This window comes from Zootoca vivipara, chromosome Z1 (assembly GCF_965207765.1).
Source record: "Zootoca vivipara chromosome Z1, rZooViv2.hap1.1, whole genome shotgun sequence".
NCBI lineage: Eukaryota > Metazoa > Chordata > Lepidosauria > Squamata > Lacertidae > Zootoca > Zootoca vivipara.
Genome location: NC_142583.1, coordinates 69,849,839 through 69,868,538, shown reverse-complemented (window position 1 = coordinate 69,868,538; position 18,700 = coordinate 69,849,839). Strand labels below are relative to the sequence as shown.

General features: G+C 46.3%; 1 protein-coding gene across 10 annotated transcripts in view; it reads left to right on the top strand.

Moving 5' to 3' along the window:
• Positions 1 to 18,700, top strand: part of LZTS3 (leucine zipper tumor suppressor family member 3) — a 69,491-nt gene that overhangs the window by 27,664 nt on the left and 23,127 nt on the right. For 2 of the 10 annotated variants that reach the window (XM_088660670.1, XM_035101149.3), the window contains exon 1: positions 4,431 to 4,753. The exons of 3 other annotated variants lie outside the window; for them this stretch is intronic. The gene's annotated coding sequence lies outside the window, so the exon portion shown is untranslated. Of the gene's footprint in view, positions 1 to 4,430; positions 4,754 to 4,842; positions 9,441 to 18,700 lie in introns of those variants that run through there. 5 more of the 10 variants (XM_060278353.2, XM_060278350.2, XM_035101159.3 and 2 more) reach the window with 4 other exon arrangements.

Below are 18,700 nucleotides of genomic sequence, written 5' to 3'. Positions count from 1 at the left end.
ACCTTTACCTTTAAGGTATTGTTACTACGTTTGCTCCCCTGGAGGATGGAGGAGGGAGAAAGATTGTTTTCTGCTGCTCCAGAGAAGCGGACACGGAGCAATGGATTCAAACTTCAAGAAAGAAGATTCCACCTAAACATTAGGAAGAACTTCCTGACAGTAAGAGCTGTTTGGCAGTGGAATTTACCAAGGAGTGTGGTAAAGTCTCCTTCTTTGGAGGTCTTTAAGCAGAGGCTTGACAGGCATATGTCAAGAATGCTTTGATGGTGTTTCCTGCTTGGCAGGGGGTTGGACTGGATGGCCCTTGTGGTCTCTTCCAACTCTATGATTCTATGACTTCAGGTTGCAGAAGTCGACCGGGTCGTTTGGAAGTCTGGTCGTACAAGCCCCCCCTTCTTATATGTGACTACTTTTATACAATGGGTTCCTTCTAGGCTTGTCACCATTTTCCAGAACTGCACTGCAAATTTCGGAGAAGTGCGAATTTTGAAGGACCTAGCTAGGTTTCTGTGTGTGTTTTGTTTCTGGGATTACAAACGCAATCAGATCTCCTGCTCATCCCTACCCTTAGATGACCGTAATCGACTCTTCCCTACATTGGCAACCCTGCAAAGGAAGATCAGCAGGAGAGGGCAAGCTCTCTCTCCGGGGAGCTTATCTGCTGTTACTGATCATCTCGGCAGGGAGCTGCAAGCTCTTTAGGGATGCCAGAGTTTCCTGGACACCCGTTGGGAAGCCGTCGGTGTGCATGCGTTCCATCCCTTATTCAGAAACGAAGGCGCAAAGCCAGCAATAGGGCTGCAACGTTGAATGTGCTAATGGTCAGATCAGGGGTCGTCGACCTGGTCCCTACCCCCCACTAGTGGGCGTTTCAGGATTCTAGGTGGGCGGCAGGGGGTTCTACGACACAAGCTGAATCCTCCTTCCATCAAGCACTGGTGGGCGGTAAGGAAATTTTACCATCAAGAAAGATGCATTAGTGAGCGGTAGGTATAAAAAGGTTGACTACCTCTAGGTTAGATTGATGGGTGTCTCTGTTAGTTTGGTTTCTCTGTTTCTCATTTTTCTAGTCTTAAATTTAGTTCTCCACTTTCCACATCACTGTGGATTATTATTATTTTTAAAGACATTCACCAGCGAATTTCTCCCAATATGCACGTTGCCATGCAATTTTTCTTCATAGGCTCATTTTTGCCAATCTTAACGCTAATAAAACCCAATGTTAGCTTGGGTTTTAACCGCTATGTGCATAAAATGCAGTTATTCATTCAGATGCATTTTTGCACAACTGATGTCAGAAGCCAGAGTCAAGCGTAGGTGAGCAATAATAATAAAAAGCCCTCTTTATTCAAAGCAACCAAAACAGCGCAGGCCTAGCTATTACAGCAACTCTTCCCAGGGGGTCTTTCCCACAAGGAGGCTGTTGCGTGGATTGTAGGTTCCCCCCCACCTTTCTACTGCTTTCTAAGGCTCCTCCCCCAGTTCCTTCCCCAGCAGCCTAAGGCTCCGTCATCTCGTCTCTCTTTGCTCCACCCTTTTTATAGCACTTTGGTTCTGCGAGACAAGGGGGGGAGGGAGCTGCTCACAGCAGGAGAGGGAGACCTCCTGGCTTCTTCAGCAGCCTGGCTCATCTCTGCCTCTTGGGCCCCTTCCTCTCCTGCCTCTGCTTCTGCACTGCTCTCTGCTACAGACTCTCCCTGCTCACTAAGCCCTGCTGCCTCTTCAGCTTCCGACACCTCCTCTTCCCAGTCTTTTGCCTCTTCTCCCTCTGACCACTCTTTGTCATCTCACCACTGATCCCCAGGCTCTGAGCCTTCTTCCCTTGGGCTTTCCTCAGCTGGTGCCCCCCAGCACTGTGTGATCGATGGCTGATACTGGATGCCTTTATTTCTGTGTTTTTAGCAGACACTTGGCACCATGGGTCCGTGCATCTGGCTGTTACCCAGAAAGTTGGGGGTTCGGACCCATTCAGAGCTGGCTGTGGGCAGGATTCCTGCATTGCAGGGGGTTGGGCTTGATGACCCTTGGGTGTCCCTTCCAACTCTACAAATCTATGATTCTATGATTCTACATATTTCCTGGACTTTCGGGGTTCAGAGCAACATGCGTTTGCAAGAAAATTTGAAAGGAGGGTGTCTTCGTTGCCACCTCTCTCCCTCTGCAAACGCCTGCAATTTCACATGGTCTGCAGCCCGCAGCATTAAATTATTCGCAGCCTAGGGATCCGCATTCGAAAAGCGCACCCGCGCGTGTTGACCGCCGCAGTCTTTCCTAACGGTTGCACACTTGCCGAAAATGTATGCGGTGCGTAAAAGGATACAAGGTGTTCTGTTTTCAAACTGCAGGATAATGGGCTTGTGGCGAAATGCGCATCCTGTGATGAGTCTTAAAATGGGTGTCCAGACTGGCGCTCTGGTACGAAATTAAGACTCGAGTTCTCCAGCGGGTACCTTTTGGTTAACTGCGGGCTACCGGCGGATGCCGACATTGACCTAGTTTCTGCGGATGATCAAAAGATTGCCTCCTGCCCAAGTTTAATAGGTCAGCTGGTATCCCCGGTACAGGGAAGCCCTTTCTGGAAGGAGGAAGCCCTTTGCTTCTTGCATCGAGTGCTGTGTGCCCAAGCTAGCTTGGTGCAAATGTGGAGATCTTGGGATGGAGGAAGGAAGGAAAACAGAAAGCCCCAGGCCCTTCCATCTTAGTGTGCCAGGCATTCATAGCTGTCAACTTCCAGATTGGAAAACAAGGGATCAGGTGTTTCTGTGCGCTGCTCTGGTTTGCCAGAAGTGGCTTAGTCATGCTGGACACATGACCCAGAAGCTGTCTGTGGACAAATGCTGGCTCCCTCGGCCTATAGAGCGAGATGAGCGCCGCAACCCCAGAGTCGGACACGACTGGACCTGATGGTCAGGGGCACCTTTACCTTTACCTATTTATTTCTTCACCTTTTTATTTCCAATTCTCTCCACCACCACCAGGTTGTCATTCCCCGTCCCCCCAATCAGTCAGTATTCTGAGGGCGTTGAGCCCCCTCCCACTGTGTTTGTCCTTACAACAACCCTGCGAGGTACATTGGGCTGGTCCATGGTCACCAGGTAAGCTTTGTGGTTTCCCCCAGACTCCATGCTGTCCAGGGCTGATGAGAGTTGTAACCCAAAACATCTGGAAGGCACCACTTTGGATAGACAAACAGTCTGACATTTTTACAAGGCCGTTTCCTGTGTCCCTGAGACATAATTGCAGTACCTGGTCTTTTCTGAATAGGTTATGTTTTGCTGTGTTTCTTGTGCAATATTGTTAACAAGGAAATAAATACGTACGATCGCATTGTGTCTTAGAGCCGAGAACAAAAAAACAAAATGTGTTTATTTTTGGAATCGTAGAATTCTAGAACTGTAGAGTCGGAAAGGATCCCAGGGGTCATCTAGTCCAACCCCCCGCAGTGCAGAATTTTTCACCCAACTTGTGGCTCGAACCTACGACCCTGCAAAATGAAGAGTCTCATGCTCTAGCAATCGAGCTATCCTAGACCAAAAAAAAAAGAAAGAAAATCCGGGACCTCAGTTTAGGCACTTTTCATTTCATTTCACTTTTAATTTGTATACTGTACCTGCTTTCTATATTAAAGGTAAAGGGGCCCCTGACCATCAGGTCCAGCCGTGTCCGACTCTGGGGTTGCGGCGCTCATCTCGCTCTATAGGCCGTGGGAGCCGGCGTTTGTCCGCAGGCAGCTTCCGGGTCATGTGGCCAGCATGACAAAGCTGCTTCTGGCGAACCAGAGCAGCGCACGGAAACACCGTTTACCTTCCCTCTGGAGCGGTCCCTATTTATCTACTTGCACTTTGATGTGCTTTTGAACTGCTAGGTGTAAGCAGCAAAATTAAATATCAGCAAATAATAATTAAACCGTTTACACTTCATAATTACAATAAAGAATTACTAAACTATAACCAATATTAATAATGGCAAGTCACCATGCATAAAATACCACCTAACAGACAAAACCATGTCAAAGGATCAAGCTGAAAAACAAGGACACACAACAATTATAATTTTTTTTTAATTTTTTTAAATAAAATATCCCTGAATACCTCTTCTTTCTTCCCAGCTGCTTCTGCTGTTCTCAAAGTTGGTAGAGCCTGCCACTCTTAATCTCAGAGTTGTGGGTTCGAGAACCAACGTTGGACAAAAAAAATAATAATTCCTGCATCGCAAGGGGTTGGACTAAATGACCCCCATGGCCCCTCGCAGCTCTGCAATTCTACGATTCTGTTCCTAAAGTCTACTAAGGCAGGTCAGGGCAAGTTGCCGTCTCGCCTGGGAAGAGTTAATGGAACTTGGCAGGCAAGCGCTTCCTTGGTATCGGCCAATCGGAGGGAACAAAGGTTGGCAACAGGTGATGGGTTTGTTTGCAGCAGGTATTAATTTTAGTTTTTTCTCCAGAAGTCCCTGCAGGCGAGGAAGCAGCTTAGAGCCCAGCGAGGGCGAGGATCCAGAGGGAGCCTGCAAGCAAGCCTCTCTTGGAGCGTGGAGCTAAATGACCTGAGGAATTCCTGGTTTTAGAAAGGACTCCGTAAAAAAAAAAGGAGGGGGAAAAAGAAACTTGCTTCCCGCCCACCTCCCTTTGCAGGGTAATCTGAAACTCCCCTCTTTTGAATAAGGCAGGACTTTCCCAGGCTGGGCAGCTGCCAGGGGGGGACAAACTGAGACGCCAGCTCCGTCCTTGCTGGCTGAGGAAGGAGGCTTCAGACAGGTAGGTTTCTGTCCGCAGGTGCAGAGCAGACATCGGAGTCCTGTGGCATTAGAATTTGGGCCGGAATCTGTGACCCGTTGCCTTCCTTTCCCCCTGGAATTGTGTTGTTGTGGTTTGTTTCCAAGCCCCTCCATTGATAGGTTTGGAGCGCGGAGGGGGAAATCTCAGACCCGGTGGCCCTCTCTCTTGAGATATCTCCGTCTGCCCCCCCCCGGGACTCTCCCCAGGTCACACCCCCCTCCTGAGCAGCAGCCCTTTTACCAAATCTGCTTTGTACCCTCCTTGATTCATGGAATCGGAAGGGACAACGAGGGTTGTCTAGTCCAACCCCCTGCAATGCAGGAATCTTTTGCCCAATGTGGGGCTCGAACCCGCAACCCTGAGATTAAGAGTCTCAGGCTCTGCCGACCGAGTTATCCTTTTGCCTGTCTGGAATTGCTTGGATAGAGGACAGAGGGGTGGGGGTGAGGGATGTGTGTAGCAACAAGCCTACTGTACAGTGGTGAAATTCGCACCCGCTACTTGCCCACATTCTCCTCTGGCAGCTCCCGCTGCTGGAATGTGCCCCCCCCCAGAAGGTTGCTTAGAATGGAAAGTGGCCCTTGAGCTGGAAAAGTGTTCCTGTCCCAGTTTTAGAGAACCAGGATCATGTTGCTTTGCCATCTGTAAGCTTCTTTGAGCAGCCCTTTCGTGGGGGGACTACTTAAAAAAAATGTAATAATAAATACAAGCCGTCTCTAGGGAGGAGAACTTTGCCCCAATCTGCTACTTTTCCTGCAGAAAATCTCACTTTCCTTTTTGCACCCAGAGGTGCTGTTTGCAGCAAATGTGTTTTGGGAGTTTGCACCTCCTCTTGGGTGAATGGCTTTGCACGATGTCTCCCTGCTCTTCTGACACTCTTCTTTTCATTCCTTTGCTCAGAGCAGATTGCAGGGTTGGACTTTGCCCGGCCGGCATCTAATAAGGCTGGGTTCGAGTTCTGGCAGTGATATGACCCAGCAGGTGATATAGCCTCTGCCTTGTGAGTAGGGTTGCCGGGCTTGTTCTCCCGCAGAACTCCCAGGTCTTTGAAAACTGCGTGGCAGGTTTGGACTGAGCCAGCAAAGTGGTTGCTGTCATTGTGTGCCTGTTGTCCTGCCGAACCTCTGCTTGTTGTGGAGCAGTTAAAGGCATGGGAGCTCTCCCTCCCCCAGGAAGCTGTCAACCCGACCCTCCCATTTGTGAGGATTGGGGTCTCTGAGAATCAGGGGACCCCCCCTGAACTTTGCACGCGTGCTAGCACAAGCAAATTGTCGGGAGCTGGCCCTGGCACGGTTGTTGGCAGATTCACACATACACATTTCACCAGTGTTAGTTCCAACACTTGAGACTGCCGTCATATGCCCCATTACTCGTGGGGAGAGTTCTTTTTAGATTGTGGGATGTGTTTGGCCCAAGCTGCACATCTGTTAAGTTTGGGCTTGGATTCCCTTAAAAGCTGCTGGAAAGATCTGTTTCGATTTCTGAAGGCAGCAAAAAATTTAAAGGGACTTGATGGGGCTCTGTGTTCGAGAGACTGCCTTTCAAAAGTGTTCCGAAACATTAGCTAGTCCAGAGCATGGTGGCAACTGGAATTGGTTGCAGAGAATGCACGGCACCCGTTTTTCAAAGGCTTATATGGTACTGGCTTCAATTTAGCTTTCAAGATTTGATATTTAAATCCCAGTACGGCCTGGGACCAGGATACCTGTACAGGGAAGTTTTTAATGTTTGATGTTTTACTCTGTTCGGTGTTTTAATTTGTTGGAAGCCGCCCAGAGTGTCTGCGGTAACCCAGTCAGATCCAGCAGGGTTCAACTTATATCCTTACGTTACTATTTTAGGAGACTGGTTTATTTTTAGAGAGCGCTTTGCAGATCAGTCTGCCGTTTTTGAGGAGGGGGAACGTATTTGCAGTTCCGTATGGTTACGCCGTGAGCATGGAACTGGGCTATTTGAGAGGCATCGCTTGTTTGAAAGGGCGGGTGGTTCAGGGGACTAAACTGCTTCTGTGGCTTTGGAGTGGAATAATTGGTCAGCTTTGCTTATACCCCAAAGAATACCTTTGCTTGAAAGGAGAGGGAGAGCTATTCCCAGGCGGAACGGTGCAGCGAGATAAACAATTGCATCAGGAGCAATGATGGGTTGTGTACAAAACAGAGGAAATGTATTTTTTGCTACTGGAGCAGAACATAAGTTCATGGGGCAGGCAGAGCGACCCAGGTTCGACTTCAATCACCAGACCCTCCCAGTGTCCCTGTTTTCCAGGGATAGTCCGGGATTTACAGAAGCCCTCTTGGCTTCTGATTTGATTCTGGAACGTCCTGCTTTTCCTTTGGATGCTCCTATTGGAGAGCCAGTGTGGTGTAGTGGTTAAGAGCGGTAGACTCGTAATCTGGGGAACCGGGTTCGTGTCTCCGCCCCTCCACATGCAGCTGCTGGGTGATCTTGGGCTAGTCACACTTCTCTGAAGTCTCTCAGCCTCACTCACCTCACAGAGTGTTTGTTGTGGGGGAGGAAGGGAAAGGAGAATGTTAGCCGCTTTGAGACTCCTTCGGGTAGTGATAAAGCGGGGTGCCCATTGCAACTGGTGGGCAAGGAGACCAACAGAAGTTGGAGCCAGACCCCTTTCCTGGCGTCACGCAGATGGGGGCGGACTGAGGTTCGTGGGGGCAGCAAGCAGTTCAGCCTAATGGACCAGCCTCCATGGATAGGATTAGAATCAGGGGTGGGGAACCTTTAGCCCTCCAGATGTTGAACTACAACTCCCACACACCCTGGGAGCCTGGCTTGCTGGGGCTGAGATGGGCAAATAATCTGACCTGGCACAGTGGCAGTTTTTTTGTGTTTCTAAATCCACCATCGTTTACCATCTCAGGGATGGCTCAGAGCTCATCAGCAGAGGCACGCGCTCTCATAAAATCCCAGGTTCAAATCCAGGCCTCCCCAGATGAGCCAAAAAAAGATCTCAAGAAGTGGGATATTTGCAAGAGGCTTTGGCTGGCGAGATTTCTCGCAGTTGCTGGGCTGGAACTGTCAGGCTTTTAAGGCAGCTTCGCATTTATGCAAATAGATGTGTGCGGCAACGATATGCAAGAGATTGTGCCGCACTCCTTGGTTTTCATTTGGTACCCTAGGGGTAGTCCAAATGTTTGCAAAATTCTGCCAGAAGCCTGATTTGCAGGGTAAAATAAGGGCATGAATGCCGACTTGCTCAGTTTGCATATCGGGTTCAGATTTCAGGCTGTGATTTTAATAATAATAATAATAATAATAATAATAATTGCTTTGCCTATTTATCTTTCTTTTGCACCCTGAAAATGCAGAAATCTCTGAACATAATAACCAGGAGTGAAGGGAAGTATCCCTGCAAAAAGTTATCAAGGCCCATGCTAGTCGTTGTTGGCATCCGTCTGTCTGGAGAGACAATGGAGTGTGCCTCAAGGGGTGAAACCAAACCAGAGAAGCTTTTGGGGTTAATGGGAATTGTAGTCCAAAAGAAACTGGAGGGCACCAGCTGAGCGAAGGCTGCCTTAAAAACCACAGCGTTCAAAGTGATTTCAAGGCCTAACACTTGCAGTTTCTGGCTGAATCCCCACCAATGAATAGCTAGTGTTTTTGGACCCTCCTACGTCGAATTTCTTTTGCCAGTAGCATACCAGGAGGTGAGAGGTGCAACGCTGCGCTTCAGCTTCTTCATGCCAAGTTAATAACAAATCCATAATGCGTTCGCAGTCCAGGGTCGCTGGGGCTACTGTGCGGAGATTTGACCTTCTTACAGTGGGTATGATTTGCAAATAAACTGCTCCCTGCTGCAAGACCCTGGGCATTCGGGTGCGGGCATTCCCCTTGCCCATTGTTTTTTAAGCAGGTGCAATCAGATTGCGTTCCAAAGAGCTATTTGTGTGCTTATATATTTGGCCGTCCCCCAGAAGCGCAAGGGTGGAGCAAAGCTCGACAAGGAAATTGGCGTTTGCCGTGGAGGCAGGCATGTGTGACGAATGAAAGTGGAACGGGAGCCAGGCTTACCCACCAGGTACCGAAATTTAAAAACAAAACAAAAATGAATTCGTCTTTTGTGGAACTCTCTGTATTCCTTCTGTTTACAGTCCTTTTGGAGGGAAAGATATGCTTGGAAACGCATGGGCAACATCAGCTGGAATATTGGAATCCAGCCAGTTGAATATAATTCCCACCCAGGAATGACTTTGTTGTCCTGCACAGTTTCCTCCGGTAAAGTTTACTATGGAAAACCAGAGTAAACTTTACAAACTAGTTATAAGGCCCACCACAAAATGTTCCACCTGACCACTCAATATTCTTTGGCTATTGAGCATGTTAAGACTACCCTGGACTTTTTTTTGGGGGGGGAGGGGTTAATTACCCTCTTAAATTCTTTTTCAATTGCACTTAGCAATTCCCCGGAGTATACTAATAATATCCTTTCATTTCTGACTAACCCTGTTCTGTCTTCGCATCTTACCCTTCAGGGCCTGAGTTTGAAGGATTCGCTGCAGAATAAGTGATGAGGAATTGTGCAGATCAGTTTATGATCCTGGCCGTTTTTGTTTCCAATGTTCAATTTCAGGTTGTGGCTCTTTGAAGCTGTCAGCATGCAGCAGCAGCAGCCACACCCCGGGAAAGGGCTTTGACTAGTCGGCTAAGCCAGGTGAGGGTAGCCGATGGGTCTCAAACCCTCGGTGAGTTAGGGACTTCTCTTGCAAGCAAAGACAGGCTCTGGCGAATTGAGCGGATGACACCAAGAGTGGGTCCAACGGTCACAAACATGGTTTCTGGACATGATGTAGAGGGGGCAGAGTTGGCTTGTGAGCCTGGGGTGGTAACCCATCTAGTAGAAGGAAAACTCTGATCCTAAACCTCCTCTCCCTTGCGGGATATCTTGGGGACCAGAAAAGGCTCAGGAGTAAACCCTATCCAAATCCGGAGTGGAGTCCTTAAGGCGGCCTTGTACTCCTCCTTCTGGCAACTCCTGCAGCCAAGCTGGCGCCAAACATCTTGCTCTGCTTTCCTTTGGACCCCATCAGCGAGGCCGGGGAGGGGGGTGTCTTGTCATCTGGGCAGCCCAGGACCTCCAGGCACACTGCCCAGGTTTGCACCCCCAGGGAGGTCGCTTTGGTGTTGCTAACACAGCGGTTTGACTTCACCCCCAGAGGCGCACTCCATTGTCTCTTGACAATGTACAGTGGAACCTTGGTTCTCAAACTTAATCCGTTCCGGAAGTCCGTTCGACTCCTGAAACCATTCAAAAACCTAGGTGCGGCTTCCGATTGGCTGCAGGAGCTTCCTGTACTCAAGCGGAAGCCGCGTCGGACATTCGGCTTCTGAAAAAATGTTTGAAAACCAGAACACTTACTTCCGGGTTTTTGGCATTTGGGAGCTGATTTGTTCGTCAACTAAGCCGTTCGAGAACCAAGGTATGACTGCAGTTTAAAACTGTTTTTAATATTGTCTTGTAATGCTGTAACCACCCTGGGACCTTACGGTGAAGATCAAGTAATATGATGATGATGATACTAAAACTAAATAATGCCTGATGGATGGACCTTGTGATGATGGAAGGATGTCCTCCTCCCTCTTGTTTGTGTGTGATGTGTCTTTGTCATTCGTCCCCCTTGCTCGTTGCAGCGCCAGTCCCGTTTCCATCTCGCCTGTCCTTTGTCTTGTGATTACTTATGCAAATGGGCGACGCAGCCCCCATAATGGGCATGTTGTCTTCCAGAACAGAAAAGCCTACAATTATCTTATTATTGGGATGAAAGGGAGAAAAAGAAGCCTGTGCGTTGTGTTTACAACTGTTTGCTTGTTTGCGTTTCCCCACGCCCATAGGAGACGGAGGCCTCGTTTGCCACTTTGCCTCAGCTGCTGCCTTTCCAAAATGGATTTTGTGTTTTTTTAAAGTATATTTTTATTGAGTTTTACATTGCTGCTTTAAATCCAAACATTAAAAATCAAAATCATCCCTGAATCCTTCGACTCCCCTCCGCCCTTCCATGCTTACCATTATCAATCTTTTCCCCCCAACTGCTTCTCTTATTTTCTCAATTTTTATTTTTCGCACATGACAAACATTGTTCAAATCCTGCCGAAGTTTTTAGTTGTTTACAATGTTCTCTTAAATACATTATATTTCCCCCCATTCATCCTTAAAGTTCTTCTCTTCCTGGTTTCTGATTTACCTGGTCAATTTCACCATTTCAGCGTAGTCTTCATCAGCCGTTCATCTCTGGCCGGGACTTTTATCTTTATCTTTACAAGCAGTCAGGGAATGTTCCTTTGTGAAGCCAACCTCTCCTCCTCTCTTTTCATGCCTCTCCTGGTTTTGGGAGACAGCAGTAGGGGAGCTTGTTGTGGGAGGGAGACATCCATGACTCTCCACCAGCCAGACTCATCTCTTCTTCTTGGCCTCCCCTCTCTCCTGCTTCAGCTTCTGCCTCTGATTCTGCACTTCTCTCTTTCACAGACCCTCCCCGCTCACTAAACCCTGTTACCTCTTCAGCTTTGACACCTCCTCTTCCCAGCCATCTCCCTCTTTTCCCTCTGGCCACTCATCGTTCTCTCTCCACCAATCCCCTGGCTCTAAGCCTCCTTTCCTTGGGGGTCCTCCAGCTGGTTCCTCCCATCATTCCTCTGAATCCAGCCAGTCCGTGACAGTAAACTATATAAGTTAACATGATTTCACCACTGTGGAATGCAAGACGAATAGCATGGTTTTTGGTGGAAGTGTAACTGCAGCAGAACGGAAACAGCGGTGCGTGTGATGAATACGGCCGGGCAGCATGTGAAACGATGTCTTCTTTATACACCTGTCTGCCTCTGACGTTGGAGGCAGAACTCAGTCTTCGTGGCTACAGACATATTCACTCTTGTGACCCTCCCGTGCCTGAGAACGGAAGCTTCTCCCAAAATGTCCACATTCCCAGTGTCCACGCTTCCAATGGCCATGAATGAAGGGTAAACAAGAACACAGTGGGCTCCTTTGCTTTTGGTAGCTACAAGTTTCTCCCTAGAATAGCACTGATTAAGTCCTCCTGGTATGTTTTGGAACTGGAACGAAGCCCGGGGATTTCTCACACGGCTGCTCGCTAGCACAACATTAATGATTAACCTACCAGGCCCAAAATGGGCTTATTTCATGTTCTTATCTAAATGCAATTCTATTTTCAAATAGTTGGCAGGTTTAGCCAACTGAGGGTTGGCTCGCATGACCCCCCCCCCAATGAGATTTCAGTAAAGCTTTTTCATAATGCAATACAATTAAAAAAAACCCAGACTAATCTAAATGAAAACAAAAACAGAAGAAATAATAATAATAATAATAATAATAATAATAATAATAATAATAATTGCAGAGTCCTCTCTCAAGGGTAGATCTGAACCCTTGCTTCACACAGAAAGGGGTGGATCCTACCAGCTCTCACCCAGCAGCTTCTCATTCTTATTTTTAAATTAAATTTATATACCTCCCTTGATCTGAAGATCTCACAATACACGATAAAATCGTGACTTCCCCCTTCCCTGCCTCTCACAAAGGGTTTTTCACCAATCAAATAACCTGAATCAAGAACAAAGCAAAGGAAAAAGAAACTGAAAAAATAAAAACAAAAGAATAGATGGATGAAAAAATAAATAAAATAAATAAAAAGGGCTTCCAATTCTCCATCACTTGGCCCTCTTTTGAGCTGCCTCCACTGAGGGCGTCTATGCGGAATTTAACTTAAAAGAGCTACGTGAAGTGCCAACCCCACGGCTATTACACGGGGGATATCATTTTGACCGGCCTTCCAAGTTTCTCGTACAAATCACAGCAGCTAATCCCAGAGCCTAGTACGAAACATCTCCCTTGCTTCATATTTTAAGTTTTACTGCTCTCATCACTTTCGAAGCTATTTCCTTTGCTCATGTTTGTTTGTATTTATGATTCTGACTGGTCACAAGATAGCCCATGTTTTGTTAATAGCTGTTGGCTTCCTTATAAGTTAGTTACACTACATCTGTTGATAGGCAAAGGTTTGCGCATTTTGGTGAGTAGCTATATAGGTTTGTTGCTGTAGGTTTCGTTCACCCTTACAACCAAATATTTTCATGCAGTTATCTGGCATCACTCGACCCAAGTTCATTGGTGTTGTGGAATTGGTTAAACAGAAATAGTTTCAACTGGATTTTGAATAAAGTCAGTTAATCGTCACTGTTCTGAATGTTGGGCGATCATCTTCCTTAGTGGCTTGTGAAAAATTCTTTTTATAGGTTAGGGGGAACTTTGATTTACATATAAGCTAAACAAGCTATAGCTTACGGCTCCACTCTCTTGAGGGCGCCACAAAAAATTAAAGGAAAAAAAAGTGGATGTACATTTACAAAACACAGTGGGACCTCAATTTACGAATTTAATCTGTTCCGAATGCACACTCGTAGGTCAAAAACTTCGTAAGTTGAGTTTCCCATAGGAAAAGCGGTTTCCCATAGGAATGCATTGGAAACGGAAAAATTCGTAAGTCGAGGAAACCGCATCTAGCCATGAACAGGTTTTCCGTTTGCATGTCGATAAAATCATGAGCGCGCGGCCACTTTTTCCGCTTGTAAGTCGAAAACGTCGGATGTCGATGAGCTCGTAAGTCGAGGTCCTATTGTATAAGATAAAAAACAAATAAAATGGCTTTAGATACCTATTACCGTAGATCCATAAATTACCATATAGCATATTGTTGTTGTTTAGTCGTTTAGTCATGTCCGACTCTTTGTGACCCCATGGACCAGAGCACGCCAGGCACTCCTGTCTTCCACTGCCTCCCGCAGTTTGGTCAGACTCATGTTCGTAGCTTTGAGAACACTGTCCAACCATCTATTCCTCTGTCGTCCCCTTCTCCTAGTGCCCTCAATCTTTCCCAACATCAGGGTCTTTTCCAGGGAGTCTTCTCTTCTCATGAGGTGGCCAAAGTATTGGAGCCTCAGCTTCACGATCTGTCCTTCCAGGGAGCACTCAGGGCTGATTTCCTTAAGAATGGATAGGTTTGATCTTCTTGCAGTCCATGGGACTCTCAAGAGTCTTCTCCAGCACCATAATTCAAAAGCATCAATTCTTCAGCAATCAGCCTTCTTTAGAGTTCCTGCCATCTTCCGTTCTACAGGCATGACCAAGCCAGCGTAGACATCGCTGAGATGGGAATCATGGGGAAATGGACTTGATAGAGCACATCTTTGTTTGAGACCATATATATATATATATATATATATATATATATATATATATATATATAAAATTTATTGATTTATCAAAAATAACAAAAACAGAAAAGAAAAAATTCATAACCAGATTAAACCACAAATTTTTGGTTGACTTCCCTCCACTTATAATATACTTGTTTTCGCGCGTCCACAAAACCTTATATGCTTAACAATCCAATTTTAAAACCTTCCTCTTATTACAAGTGACTTTCAAAAGTTATACTAATGTAAAAATCTGCACACAAAGCTTAAAAAATATGCATTGAGCAATTGCCCTTTTTTTTTTTTGGTAATAATTTGTCCTGCATAGTTCAGTAATTTTTTTTTGTGCCAATCTTCTTCTTTATCTTCTTTGGCCGAGGCTTCTTCCTTCCATAGGAGCTGGCTGGACTTGGCCCGGCATCCAGTCTCACATATCGGAACAAAGTCTTTCGTTCAAACAATCCATCAAGTCTTGAACATATCAATATCGTAACTTCATTTTTTAAAAAACAACCAGCATTTCCCACATTCTCTTCAAATCTTTATATGTCTTTTCCCCAGGCCTTTTAGATATCTTTGTTTTGAGACCCTGTCGTGCCATGCAATGCCCCAAAATCTTCCTGATGCAGAAGAGTTCGTGGAAACAAGGGGGTGGTGTTTCACCGGAGAAAGTTTGGGGAAAACTGCCCTAAACAGAAGTACATCTCAATAAGGGGAATTTGAAGGATGGGCTTGCAGAAGGTTGTGACCTGGGACAGAAATGAGAGTTGAAACCAGATGGAGGAGGGAGACCCAAAGGGAGTCCCTTTTTTTCGTGGCACACGGGCCAGGCCTCTCACCCCATCCTGAGAGTTCAGTCTTAGCTTGAGAATTTCTTCTGGGGCAAGGACAACTCTTTTATTACAGCATTAACCAGTTCAATGAGTGTATGTAGACCTTTTTTTAAAAAAAGAGGATTTGCAAAGGAGGTCTCCATTTACCACAGTCCAACCCAAACAAAGGGATTCTTTTCAGCCTCGCTTGAACATGGGGAGAAAAAGGAATTAGGCTAAACAAAGACCTCGGATTCAGCTCCCCGGAAATAGAAAACTCGATCAGTGTTGATGGTGGAGAAGGTTTTTTTGTCTCCTCTTTTGTAGTTGCACGAAATCTCTCTAATGCATGTTTTCAGCTGAGGAAACCAAAACCCTTTTGGAGCCGTGAGGGAGGGGCTGGTTAAATATTGACTGTTGGCTTAGTCAAGTTTTGTAGGCTAAATCCTGCTCATGTTCAGCCAAACATAACAAACACATACCAGAATGGGGCGGTAATAAAGATGGGAAAGTTCTGTCTCTCTTGCACAAATGATGCGGAAGCAGGCCTTCCAATCTCTGCCCCAGGAGTCGCTTGGAAACGTTGCTTGGATTGGCTTTGCTGTGACAGTGAAATGTTATCTTTTAACTCAGCCTTTAGTATTGTGCTGCAGGATCCAAATAATCTTCATGGTTCCTTTAAGAATTTTTTTTAAAAAACAAGCAAGGTGCTAGTCCTCATGATGCAAGGGAAGAATTACAAAGCATATATGATGGTTCTGCTGTTCATATAGCATTTTTCAAAAGTCAGGGTGGGTCTTCCACTAAATAGTGGGGACGCGGGTGGCGCTGTGGTCTAAACCACTGAGCCCAGGGCTTGCCAATCAGAAGGTCAGCAGTTCAAATCCCCTCGACGGGGTGAGCTCCCGTTGCTCTGTCCCAGCTTCTGCCCATCTAGCAGTTCAAAAGCACCCAGTGCAAGTAGATAAGTAGGTATCGCTCTGGCAGGAAGGTAAACGGCGTTTCCGTGCGCTGCTCTGGTTCTCCAGAAGCGGCTTTGTCATGCTGGCCACATGACCCGGAAGCTGTATGCTGGCTCCCTCGGCCAGTAAAGCAAGACTGGATCTAATGGTCAGGGGTCCCTTTACCATTTACCTAGTTTTGTTGCAATAGTGAGAATGGAAGTTTCTGCTTGTGAAATTTTAAGTTCATTAGCACAGAATTTCTTATGATATTACGGTAGTATCTTGGTTTACAACCATAATCCGTTCCAGAGGTCCGTTTGTAAACCAAAACAGGTTGTAACCCAAGGCGCACTTTCGCCAATGGGACCTCCAAAAAAAAAATGGGTTGTAATCCCAAAAAAAGGTTGCAAACCAGGACACAGACTTCTGGGTCTGACGTGTTTGTAATCCAAAACGTATGCAAACCAAGACGTATGCATGTATGCATTGACTGTAATGTCAATGGGAGAGGGGGGGAATAGGGATGAGGGAGAAAATTGGTTTTGTTGAATTTTAATGGAAAAAAAAACTAGCTAATTTGAGCTTCCCATATCAATGCATGAACCTCTTCTTCAAAATTTGCACGCCTCTGAATTTCACAATGCAGTTCTCCGGACACTGTGTACAGAAATGCATAGATAAGGATAAAGTGTGCATTAAAATGCAGGTATTAGTGGAAAAAATAACATACAGAAATGCATTGTGATGGGGCTTTTTTTGCAGAAATGTGTATTTTAATCAAAACTGAATGCAGAGATTGGCTTATTAGGAGAAATTTGCACTAGATGCATTTTCATGAGGAAAGAATTTGCGATGTGCTGAGGAAATACGGAGACCTGAATTCAAGATTGGAAAAAATGGGAAATGGGGAGAACCCGAAACTGATATATTTCCCTGTTCCCTAGAAAGAAATGGCGGCCTTCTCCCTGTCTCAGTCTGTAAGTGAGTGCCCTTCTTTTCAACCACCCATAATCACTCTCCCCTTTGCCCGTCTCTTTCAGAAGTATGGCTTTATCATAAGTAGAATCTGACAATCCAACTCCCAGTGCCTGGGGGGCATGCCAGACTGTTAGCTAATGAAACAGACTTTGTCCAGCAGCCTCAGTGGGTGGCAGGCATTTTATTTTCCTTTACGGGTTCTCAAAAAGTTTGCCTCCTTAGCCAAGCTGCATGGAGGATGACAGGACGGCATCAGGAGGGTTGCTGTATTTCAAAAATCTATACTACCAACATGGGCTGCCAGCGATTTCTCCCCGGACGCTGTTCACGAGGGCTGAATACCGGCTGCGTCCGAGAAATTCCAGACAACCCTAGATTCTATATTTAGGTTTTATTTTGGAGGGCAAGCAAGGACTGATGCTCTTTGATACAGAAAAACAAGCCAGAGAAATGGCTCCGTCCGTGACAGGGGGTTGGACTGGATGGCCCTTGTGGTCTCTTCCGACTCCATGATTCTATGATTCTATTAGCCATGGTGATATGGGACCACTGCTTTCTATCCCGTTCATAGGTCAGCTGGAGTTTCATAGAGTCATCTAGTCCAACCCCCTGCAATGTAGGAATTTTTGCGAAAGCATCCATGTCGGATGGTTTCTGGTGAGCAAGTAAGGCCACCAAGTTTGCTGATGATACCCAATTGTTTGGGGTGGCCAGAAGGAAAAAGGATTGGGAGGAGCTCCAAAAGGATCTCTCCAAACTGGGCGAATCCGAGCAATAAAATGGCAAATGCAATGTGATCGTTTTAGCAGGTCTAAAATGATGCACACCTGGGCAACCCCCCCCCCCCCCAAATTTCTACATATACGCACATGGGAAAGGCTGGACTAGATGAATCCCAAGCAGGAATTAAGATTGCCGGAAGAAATATCAACAACCTCAGATATGCAGATGACACAACCTTGATGGCAGAAAGTGAGGAGGAATTAAAGAACCTTTTAATGAGGGTGAAAGAGGAGAGCGCAAAATATGGTCTGAAGCTCAACATCAAAAAAAACCAAGATCATGGCCACTGGTCCCATCACCTTCTGGCAAATAGAAGGGGAAGAAATGGAGGCAGTGAGAGATTTTACTTTCTTGGGCTCCTTGATCACTGCAGATGGTGACAGCAGTCACGAAATTAAAAGACGCCTGCTTCTTGAGAGAAAAGCAATGACAAACCTAAACAGCATCTTAAAAAGCAGAGACATCACCTTGCCGGCAAAGATCCATATAGTTAAAGCTATGGTTTTCCCAGTAGTGATGTATGGAAGTGAGAGCTGGACCATAAAGACGTCTGATCGCCGAATAATTGATGCTTTTGAATTATGGTGCTGGAGGAGACTCTTGAGAGTCCCATGGATTGCAAGAAGATCAAACCTATCCATTCTTAAGGAAATCGGCCCTGAGTGCTCACTGGAAGGACAGATCGTGAAGCTGAGGCTCCAATACTTTGGCCACCTCATGAGAAGAGAAGACTCCCTGGAAAAGACCCTGATGCTGGGAAAGATGGAGGGCACAAGGAGAAGGGGACGACAGAGGACGAGATGGTTGGACAGTGTTCTCGAAGCTACGAACATGAGTTTGACCAAACTGCGGGAGGCAGTGGAAGACAGGAGTGCCTGGCATGCTCTGGTCCATGGGGTCATGAAGAGTCGGACACGACTAAACGACTAAACAACAACGCACATGGGGCCTGAATTGCCAATGACTGAACTGGAACAAGACCGTAATGGATGGCTTGGTAGAGGTGTTGACCATGCATTTGACGGCTGCGAAAAAGAATGGCATGCTGTGTGTGGATCATTAGGAAAGAGATTGAAAATAGCATTTGCAATATTACGACGCTGTGGAACAGATTGATGGTGGGACTACATTTGGAATTCTGTGTGCAGTCCTTGTCACCTCGCTTCAAAAAAAGATATTGCAGAGCT